The 11,100-nt window shown below is 37.7% G+C and overlaps 1 non-coding gene across 1 annotated transcript; it reads left to right on the plus strand.

Annotated features, from left to right (window-relative positions):
- The first annotated feature begins 9,373 nt into the window (after positions 1-9,373).
- On the plus strand, positions 9,374-9,480 carry LOC145056168 (small nucleolar RNA R71). Its single transcript, XR_013685700.1, has one exon. It is a non-coding gene; the product is annotated as a small nucleolar RNA R71 (small nucleolar RNA).
- Positions 9,481-11,100: the final 1,620 nt, after the last annotated feature.

The raw sequence follows: 11,100 nt of genomic DNA on the forward strand, positions 1-11,100 counted from the left end.
CCTCTCAAACTCATACACATAAAAATCTCTTTTAATTACCCTTTCATACTCATAACCCCTTTAAGGGTCAACTCTGGTCAATGGTCAAAGTCAAAGTCAACATCCTAATTAAAGTCAACATCCTGGTTGACTCAACTCGCCGAGTTGGTCCATCAACTCATCGAGTTTCATGATCCATAAAACCCTGAAAATCTCGATCCAACTCTTCGAGTTCTTTCATGAACTCGTCGAGTTCATCTTCATACAAAGTTGGGACATTTCCCTTTCAACTCACTGAGTTCCTCCTTGAACTCGTTGAGTTCTTCAATCTTCAAAACCCAAAAACCATGGCCAACTCGTTGAGTAGTTTGCCTAGTAACAGAAAAGGTTGGGGGACCACGACCCAACCCACCAAGTTGTATGAACAACTCGTCGAGTCCCCTATAGTCTAAACCCATTCAATCGTTTCCAGTCGGGTTCAATGCTTCCAAACCATAGATCTAATCCATTTGGACTAAGTTACCATGTAAAGTTACTAACTTTACGACCATGTATGGTGCCATGAAGCTAGAAACACCAAAAATAAGCTATATAAGAGGTCTAGGGAATGGGGAAGGACTAAGGATTGATAAAGCTGGCAACTTAAAGCCTCATAAGCTCATGAGTGCCTAGATCTGAAGTTAAAACCTCATGATACACTCAAATCCCAACAATGACTTCAGTATGGCCCAAAAATAACAAAATACAACCCTAAATGAAGATCTAAGCAAAGGAAAGCCAAGGTATCAACTTTACACCTCAAATGAGTCAAAAATGCAACTCAACTTCTAGATCTACTGGCTTCCTCTTGAATCCTCAAGCTTCTCCTTCCTTATCAAGCTTCAAAATCACCAAGAACACACAAAAATGTCTCAGTAACCATCAAAGTTGGATTAGGGTTTCGTGGCTAGGATTTGGAGTGATGGAGGCTGAAAATGAGGCCACCCTTTGGAGGTTAAGGTGCATAAACAGGGTGTGATGTGTGTTGACTCAACAAGTTTTAATCCTACTTTTATTTATAAAATAAACACACAAAGGCAGTGGACCTATCAATTGTGGTATAGCTAAATAAGTAGGTTATCGAACACATGGAACGGAGAATTAACACTAAAAACTGATTTTATCTAAAATTAAGTAATAAAAAGGGGTTTTCTCTAGTTTTACAAGACTAGAAACTTACTAACTAATACTTAGACTAACTAACTAAAAACTAGATAAACAAAGATTCAACTAAATTCAATAATGAAAGGAACTTCTGTTTAGTTCAACTCAATTGATCCTATGGTTGATATTATGGTAATAGTGCAATGAATTAATTATTCTATTGGCTACCGATTCAAGTGATTAGATTCACGTTCGTTGCACTAATCCTTAGAGAACAAACTAACTCAAACAGTGGCCAATTGTCTAATTTAATTCAGTTCGCAAGGTTATTTATTCGGGTTAATTTAGAGTTGTAATGGTTAACTAATTTGGTCCTTTAGTTAACCTCTTATTGACGGTTCATCACACAAGCTCACACATGAATTTACCTATTTTTCTTATTAATTCTAGTTTCACATTCGCTAATCCTAGTCATATAATAAAGTGTTCACATAAATCATATGAGGTAAACAATTAAGAGATGTTCATGCAGCTTAATTATCTTCCTATTAACAGAAAAATAGTTATCATTCACACATAAGGTTCTTTAACAAGCTAGAATCAACAAAATCACCAATATTAAATCAATCCTACCATAAATCAGACCATAGTCTCAATATTGTGTCCCCAAACAGAAGTTAAAAGGTTTTAGCTCATGATTGAGGTAATTGACAACACAAAAACGAAATCTAAAAATCCAAACATGATGAAAAACAATAGATTGAAGTAAGAATGATGAAAATTTGCCTCAATTCTCCTTCGGGATTAGATTTAGGGTTGTATCTAGGGGTGGAATTTGTACGGTACTGACTTTTTTTTCTTCAAACCGCATACCGTACCAACTATAGTTGATAGGAGAATTTAACTACCAGTACCATACCAATTATACTTGGTACCAATTTATTTGGCTACCAAAAAATTTGGTTGGTACATATTGGTACTGGTATATACCAAATGCTTTAACTAATTTTTATATTTGAAGAGTTTGACACATGATTAACTATATTAGGCTTCACATTGTAATCATCATCCAACCCAACGGTTAGAAAAATTTCCATAATTGAAAACAAATTAAACAAAAATAATTGTCATTGATGTTTAGCACCTTTTATATGCCTATAAAATAAACTAACTATCATGCACAATACAAAGTAAATGTATTCAACTATGACGTTGTTAAATAATAACTATATCGTTGTCTCACTGTCTTAATTGTAAACATTATATATAAAGAATTAACAAAAAAATATATACTAGTTTAAGAAGTGATTAGTTAATTGTTTTTGGTTTTCTTGTTTTAAGTAATATACAAGTAATCGAGTAATGTATACGTAATGCCAAACTTGCTACTCTTAATTGAAACATAAAAATATGATAATTAATATTTCTTCATATGTATTAATTGATATATATATATATATATATATATATATATATATATATATATATATATATATGAATTTGTTGGTACGGTACAACCGTGGTATTCAAAATTTTATACCGTTACCGTACCAAGTTTACTTAATTGGTATGGTAATACCGACCAAACGTATTGGCTACCGAACATGTTGGCTACCAATTCAATTGGTTCGGTTGGTAACATGTTGGTTGGTTCTCTATGGTACATATTTGCCAGCCCTAGTTGTATCTTCGTTCTCCAGATCTCTTCCGACTCTAATTCGCAGCTTGCTTCTCCCCAAGGGTTCCAGAATAATTTGTGTCGATCTGAAAAGTCGTTTTTATAGATTCTCCCGACTCGCCGAGTCCATGACTGACTCGTCGAGTCCATCCCTTAATTCCCGTACACGGTAAGTCAAGGAGTCTTTATCTTCTCAAATCTTCGATGCGACTCGCCGAGTACCTTATGTTTTTAGCATTTTTCTTCTTTGCTCAACTCCCAAGCTCCCAACCGCTTCTCCTGCTTCCTTTTGCTTTCGAGCTTCGCTTTTGGACTGAAAACATAATTCAAACACTTTTAAGTATCTTTTGTCCATGATATGCAATTAATTAGTTAATAAATGATAAAAATATATACTTAATATAAGACTAAATATGCAAATATCAAAATACCCCACACTTGACTTTTGCTTGCCCCCAAGCAAAACTGAATTTTAGTACATTAGAATCACTTAGGACAACTCCAATCGAACCCAACCATTACGCCAAAACCGCAACGCGTGCATTTGTGTCTAAAATTTCCCTAAAACCCCCCAATATTCCAAATACTTACAATCCTCATAAACATTCACCCACTTATCCCGAACAATGCTCATTTTATGCATCCCTTCGAATCCATCCACAGAAAACCTCCTATCCTCAAGGTATTTTTGGTTGAGCAACCCAAGCATACATAATCTAGAAAATTACAACTTTTCGATACCACTTTGGAGCTATTGGAATTCTTCACTTCTTTGATAATTTGATCTTGATTTCTTTGAATTCACCACCTTCTTTGATTTGATTTTTGGTATCTTAACCTTTTGAACTTTTGGAATTTTGATCTTTTGATCTTCACTTTGATTGCTCCAAAATTCTTACAACTTTTCTTGTAATTCTCTCTCTTTTTTTACATGTACCTCACTTTTTTTTCACTCAAAACCTACATGCTTAAGCAAGGGCGCTCAACTTCAACCTTTATTGGCTAAAGATAATAATTTTCCTGGATACATTTCTGGTACACGATGCTAAACATATTGCATCCTTCGGGCTAAGCGAGGTCGTGTTTTTGTCCCATGATTTCACTGGAATAAGGAAGCCACAAATGCACTAGAACGTATATAGGCTCAACTAAATATTTGGATCTTCATGCAATTATCAACATAATTCCAACATGGAATCCTAATTACTTTTACCAAAATTTCTAAATTAAGTCCTAAGCAACTTTTTTGGTATGCAATTTTTTTTCAAAATATACCTAAATTAGGATATTAGGATTCTAAATTTACTAAGATGTAACCAACCCCCTACCCCACACTTAATTCATGCAATGTCCTCATTGCATGTAATGCATGAAAAGAAAAATAAAAATAAAATATAGAGGGAATTGGAACAAACTCCCCTGGGGTAGCAGTTGCTAGACTGATCATCTTCTATTAAGCTCCTCCTTCAATCGACTTTAGACATGGGAACAACTCATCCATGTCTTGGGCATCAAATCGCATGTGGGTAGCTCCAAATGTGCAGGAAAGATGCTGTAAAATCTTCAAGAATTGATTACAAAGATAAAGTGGTCAAATAGTGTAGCTAACAGCATCAAATCAGCAGCCCTTGTGGTAGATAAATGAATAACTCGTCGAGTCATATGAACGACTCGTCGAGTCATAGCGCGATAATGTTGAAGTCGTGAAAATATATTGCGACTCGTCGAGTAGGACAACTGCACTCAGCGAGTCATCGCTGGGTGGAAAATTAATAGACTCTATCTTGAATCCAACTTTTAGTGGACTTCAAAAACTTCCCATTGATTCAGTAACCATTCACTCATAAACCCTTTAGGACCGGACTCGACACTTAGACTCAATACATCGACCTTTCTTGACACGTTTCCATGTTTTTCTCACATTCTCTAGACTCCTTATGCAAGCATTTCCTGACCCAAATTCTGAAAGAATCCAAGGCAAATAGAACATCAAGCACATAAGTTTAAGTCCTAATTAAGAATTCAAAACACACCAAACAAAATAAAAACAAATTGTTCAACAAAACACAAATAAAAAAGAAACTAATTATCATCCTCTTCCTCATCATCGCCATGCACAGCCCCGCTCCCACCGGCTCCTCCTTGCCTTGCGCTTATCCCTTCATCCCAACTTGGAACATACGGAAATTGTCCCCCATCCACATGTTGGATGTGGAAATGTTCAAATAATTGGATGAAATATTGGTTTGTAAAATTTGAACTCCGAGCCAAATCATCCAAATATCTCCTCCCTTCCTCATTATACCACTCCTGGGGAACATTGTCCTCGACCGGAATAATCGGTGGATCATGGCGTGCTTGCTCCCTTCTTGGTCGAACCCGCCTTCCTGGTTCCTTGGGTCCGATCACGACATCGTCATGTGGGATAGTGTAATGACCCCCTCCATAATCCTCAATGATGTATGCCCTGCGAAAAAAGAATAGGATTAAAGGGACATGTCGGGATCTCCGTCAGCAAGTTCCAAGCACCACTAGTCATTATCCCATAAGAGTGGGCTAAACGTGTCACGAACATGCCACCATTAATTTTTGAATTTTTGCGGTCATTGACCGCTCCCTCCGCCAAGTACGAAGCTATGCACCATGGAATGTTGAAAAAAGTATTAGGTGTAATGATGCTCCAAAGAAAGAAAACATCAAGGTTAGAAACCTTGTCATAATCTTTCCTTTGGTTAATGGTGTTTGAAATAAGACGGTGAATAAGGCGGTGCGTAGGTGATCATATGCTCCCTTCTTGAGCCGACTTCGGAATGTAAACCTTATTGGCAATGGTGTTCCACCAACTTGAACTTGTGATCCCATCTGGAAATGCTTTATGGCAATGCTCCAAAAAGGTACGAAATGCATCCGTGTTAACCACTTGTTAGTCATATATTCCCAATTTCCAAGCCAATTCCACCATAGAACACTGACGAACTTCGCCCCCAAGACAAAAAGTAATACTTCCGGGATTATAATAATCATTCATACCCTGGAAATGTATTGTGGAAAAGAACTCCAAGCACAGCTCACGATAGATCGGTTCCTGAATACGGAAGACATGACTCCATCCATCACACGTGATGGATACTCCATTGTGTACAAACGTCTTGATTATATAAGGAGTCAACTCCTATTCATAACAAACTCTCCCCAACCATTACCAATCAATTATATTGGGAGCACAAATCTCTTTTTTCTGGAGTTCCGCAAGCTTCTTCTTCCACTTAGTCCCTGTTGAGTTTGAGTCAATTCGTGGAAAATGCAACTAAGGAAAATCTCCTTGACTTCCTCAAGAGCTTTGACCCCGTGAAAACATGTTTCCGCAAAACAAATAACAAACAATCCAGAAAACACAGAAACACTTTAAAACAGAATCTATCTGGGTTCCCGACTGGACTTGTCGAGTCCATGACTGACTCGGCGAGTCTGATGAACTGCGCGAGTCAGTCGACGGGTCAGTGAAAATTCACCCATAAAAACTCAAAATTGGTCCAAGGGTTTGTCCAGGAATGTGCATAAGGTGTATTAGTGCAAGAACATCCATCCAAAACACCATAATTAAACCAAAATCAAAACCCTAAAAAATTCACAAAATTTCAAAAACGGGTGTTCTATCAAATCGACTCTTCTAATCATCTAAAAATCATGACTTTAACAGTAATAGTGAAGAAATTAAGTACCTTGCTTGATGAAATTTGAGAAATTTGAAGAGAATTGGAAGAACTTGATGAGTGCTTGAGAGAGAACAAGAAGAGGCGCACGGCGAGTATGGATGAGATATGTTCAAATTAGGGTAAAAACCCTAGTTTTACCAGATGTAAAAAAAATATAATTTTTTTTTCAGTAATTAAAGTCGACTCGTCAAGTCAGGGTCAGACTCGGCTAGTCGAGTCACGGATGAAGGTTATCTGGATTCTGAATAGACTCGTCGAGTCAGGGTACCAACTCGTCGAGTCATTTGCAAACATTTCAAAAATTACATCATTTTGTCATCTATTAATAAAAATTGTTCAATCCACCCCACACTCAGACCATGCGTACCCTCAAGCAAACATTTTTGATGAATTAGAAGATGAAAAACAAAAAAGTCCTAAGAAAATCAAACAAAAACTAAAACGAGAAAGATAAAAGAAAGCAAACTCTCATAACGGGTTGCCTCCTGCCAAGCGCTTCTTTTTGAGGAGTCTTTAGCTGGACTCCCTCCCATCTACGTTTCTTCATTTTCCTGCATCGGGAATGCACGCCTAATCTTTTGCGGTTTATACTTTGTCTTGTAGGCGTATATCTTCCTCTTATATGCCCGTCTCAATTCTTCTTTCCTTTTCCTGGTGGCCTCTTCTTCAATTGTCTGCTTCCCAACCTTCCTTTTCTTCACCCCATTCTTTGGCCCCATCTTTTGTACTTCTCCTTCTTCAAACGTAATTACTTCATAATTGGAAAAGACTCGGGCTCGAGGTTTGGTTGCATGTGACTCAATGGATGATTTATTAGCATCATCACTTCCAGCCTTTGCATTCTCCTTTTCTCCCAAGCTGGCCTCCTTATCAAGTCGCTTTTCTTCATCTCTTTGTATCATCGTATCAAGGCAAGCTACTTGAACATTTTGGAAGTTACAATAATTTTTAACACTTTCGCCTTTTGCTGCTGGACCTTCCAAAGGATCTGGAAAAATCTTCATTTCAAGAACAGGGAAAGAACTTGTAAATAGCAGGTCAAGGTTGCCCACACTTCTGAACTTTTCGACTGGACTCGTCGAGTCTGTCGATGCGACTTGGCGAGTCGATGCGTATTCCACACATTCCATTGATTCTTTTGGATCAGTTCCCTCCAACAACTTCTCTATTTCTTCTAAGTCTTTTTCAGCATCAAAAATTTCTCCAGAAGGCGGTAGAAATTTATTTGGACCTTCTTCTTGTAAGAGTGCAAGTTCCTTTTGTAGCAATTCATCATCCAAATCAATAGAGGAAACTTCGTCTTTTCTAGTTTCTTCTTGCTTAATCTCTTTTATAGCCTTAAACACTGCTGATTCATCTCCTACCCTCAATGTTAGTGTGGACTCGCATACATCTATCAATGCACATGCGGTATTCAAAAATGGTCTCCCCAAAATAATTGGAATTTTGGGGTCTTCTTCCATGTCAAGCACTACAAAGTCCACGGGGAATACAAATTTGTCAACTTTTATGAGAAGATCTTCACAAACACCTCTTGGATGAATAATTGTCTTATCTGCTAGATGGATCTTCATATTAATCGGCCTTGGCTCTGGTAAATTCAACTTCTTGAAGAAAAAGTATGGCATTAGATTAATACTTGCACCCGAATCGGTCAATGCTTGAGTAGCAAGTATATTTCCAAATTGACAAGGAATCGAGATGCTTCCCGGATCGCCCTTCTTTTCTGGTAGCTCATCTAATACTAACTCCGCTACTTCAGCCATATCTTTTCTAGCAGTAAAGAAAGTTTAAATATTTAGGTGTTTGAAGCATCGTTTCAGCAAATGGGATGTTGACTTGAAGGGCTTTAACATGTTCCATGAAAGTTCTGTACGCTTTACCCTTTTCATCAGGTATGGCTCAAATTGGATATGGCAGAGGCGACCTATAAGGCATTAAAGAAACAACATTTTTGTCTTCAGACCTTGGACTCGTCGAGTCCATTAGAAGGACTCGGCGAGTCGTGACGGGTTTTGCTGAACTCGAATCTTCTGTCTTTTCTGCATGCTCCTTAGTTGAGACCTTTTGTGTTGGGGTCAAAGGAGTGAAAATTTCCCCAAAACTAGTTGTTATAGCATTCACGTTCTCCATTCTCAGATTATTCTCGGTTTTACTTGGAAGCTCACCCGGTCTTCTTTGATTAATTTGTTGAGCCAGTTGCCCCAACTGTGTCTCAATGTTGTGGATAGATGCTTGTTGGTTTCTAAGCATTGTTCTCGTTTCTTGGATTGCAGCATCATGATCATTATGTCTCTTTTCTGAAGCAGCTATAAATCTAGTAAACATTTCTTCCAAATCAGCTTTCCTTTCCACAACCGATTCTTCCTTTTGATAGAAACCCCTCTCTTTTTGCTTGTATTTCTCTTTCTTTGCCTTTTTGTATTCTTCTTACGGGAGCCATTCCTTCTTGGGTTTCCACCAATTTTCATCGTATTTGTCGCCACTTGAATAGAATACTTGCGCCTTCTTGTTTCCATTTTCATTCAAGTCACAATCTTTAGTTAAGTGAGGTCCCCTACAATTTTCACATCCTACCCGGATAGCATGGATTATTTGATCCATCTTTGTCATTCTCCTATATAAACTGTCTAGTTTAGCCATCATTGCCGCCATGCCATCGTTAACCGTGTTCACTACCCCCCTACTTACTTCATTTCGCGGGTTATGGTATTCTCTAGAATGTTTAGAGAACTCTTCAATTAATTATTTGATCACCGGGGGTGCCTTCTTTGTAAGCGGGCCTTGCGAGTCAAGTAATTACCTTGTTGTAACATTAACCCCATCATAGAAGATGGAGACTTCTTGTTGGCTATTAAGATCATGGTGTGGACAATTTCTTAGTAGACTTTTGTACCTCTCCCATGCCTCGTAAAGGGACTCTTCGGGTTGCTGTTCAAAGTTAGCAATAGCCTTCTTCAACTTGGCTATTTTAGAAGGTGGGCAAAAATGGTCAATGAATTCTTCCTTCATCTTAGCCCATGTGGTGATGGATCCGGGAGGGAGTGACTTGAGCCAATCTTTTGCAGCACCCTTGAATGTAACTGGAAGCATGCGAAGTAGTTGGGTCTCGCGAGGCACATTTGGAACATTAAAGTAATCAGCTACATCATTGACTTCATCCAAGTGTTTATAGGCATCTTCGTGGTCTTTTCCATAGAAGGGGATCTCCTTTAGTTGAGCAAGTATGTGACCCTTTAGTTCGAAAGTAGCAGTAGCGGGAATTGCGGGTTGCACAAGTCCCGGGCCGGTATCGTCACGCATCTTCTTCTTCCATTCCCCCATGGGGACTTCATCGATGTTAGCCATGATAATGGCTAATTTGTCGCCGGAATCGGATTCGTGCCCGAATGTAGGTTCTTCCTCTTCTTCGGTTGCGTGTTTGGTGTCCTGTTTGATCGGGTCTTCTATTGCTATAGAGGCGCTGGAAGCTCCTGATTTGCTGCTCTTCTTCTTGTTGAAAACGGCTTTAAGATTCTTCAACGACGAGCTTTTTGAAGAAGTGGTTTCGCCAACGATTTTTCCTTTGTTCTTCTTTAAAGAAGAATCCGGATCGTCAAGTGGAGGAACCAGTGGAGTGTTAGATCCTCTGGTCATGAAACAACTGCAAACAAAACAAGAAAAACACGTAAAAAGAACAAAAATAAAATAAAAACTAAAACTGTCAAACGACAGTGAACTCGCCGAGTAGCTTCGAGTGCACTCGGCGAGTAGGCTGTATGAAACAGAAAAATTTAGACAGAATTAAATAAAATGATTAAAAACCAATAAATACTAAAACCTAATCTACTTACTAAAAATAACTTTGCGCAAGAAAAACTCACACAAAGGATCGATAAAATTAGGAATTAGATTTAATTTTTGAACCGTTCCCCGACAACGGTGCCAAAAATTTGATGTGTGTTGACTCAACAAGTTTTAATCCTACTTTTATTTATAAAATAAACACACAAAGGCAGTGGACCTATCAATTGTGGTATAGCTAAATAAGTAGGTTATCGAACACATGGAACGGAGAATTAAAACTAAAAACTGATTTTATCTAAAATTAAGTAATAAAAAGGGGTTTTCTCTAGTTTTACAAGACTAGAAACTTACTAACTAATACTTAGACTAACTAACTAAAAACTAGATAAACAAAGATTCAACTAAATTCAATAATGAAAGGAACTTCTGTTTAGTTCAACTCAATTGATCATATGGTTGATATTATGGTAATAGTGCAATGAATTAATTCTTCTATTGGCTACCGATTCAAGTGATTAGATTCACGTTCGTTGCACTAATCCTTAGAGAACAAACTAACTCAAACAGTGGCCAGTTGTCTAATTTAATTCAGTTCGCAAGGTTATTTATTCGGGTTAATTTAGACTTGTAATGGTTAACTAATTTGGTCCTTTAGTTAACCTCTTATTGACGGTTCATCACACAAGCTCACACATGAATTTACCTATTTTTCTTATTAATTCTAGTTTCACATTCGCTAATCCTAGTCATATAATAAAGTGTTCACATAAATCATATGAGGTAAACAATTAAGAGATG

Source organism: Lactuca serriola, chromosome 5 (genome assembly GCF_051521515.1).
Source record: "Lactuca serriola cultivar US96UC23 chromosome 5, Lser_US96UC23_V15, whole genome shotgun sequence".
NCBI lineage: Eukaryota > Viridiplantae > Streptophyta > Magnoliopsida > Asterales > Asteraceae > Lactuca > Lactuca serriola.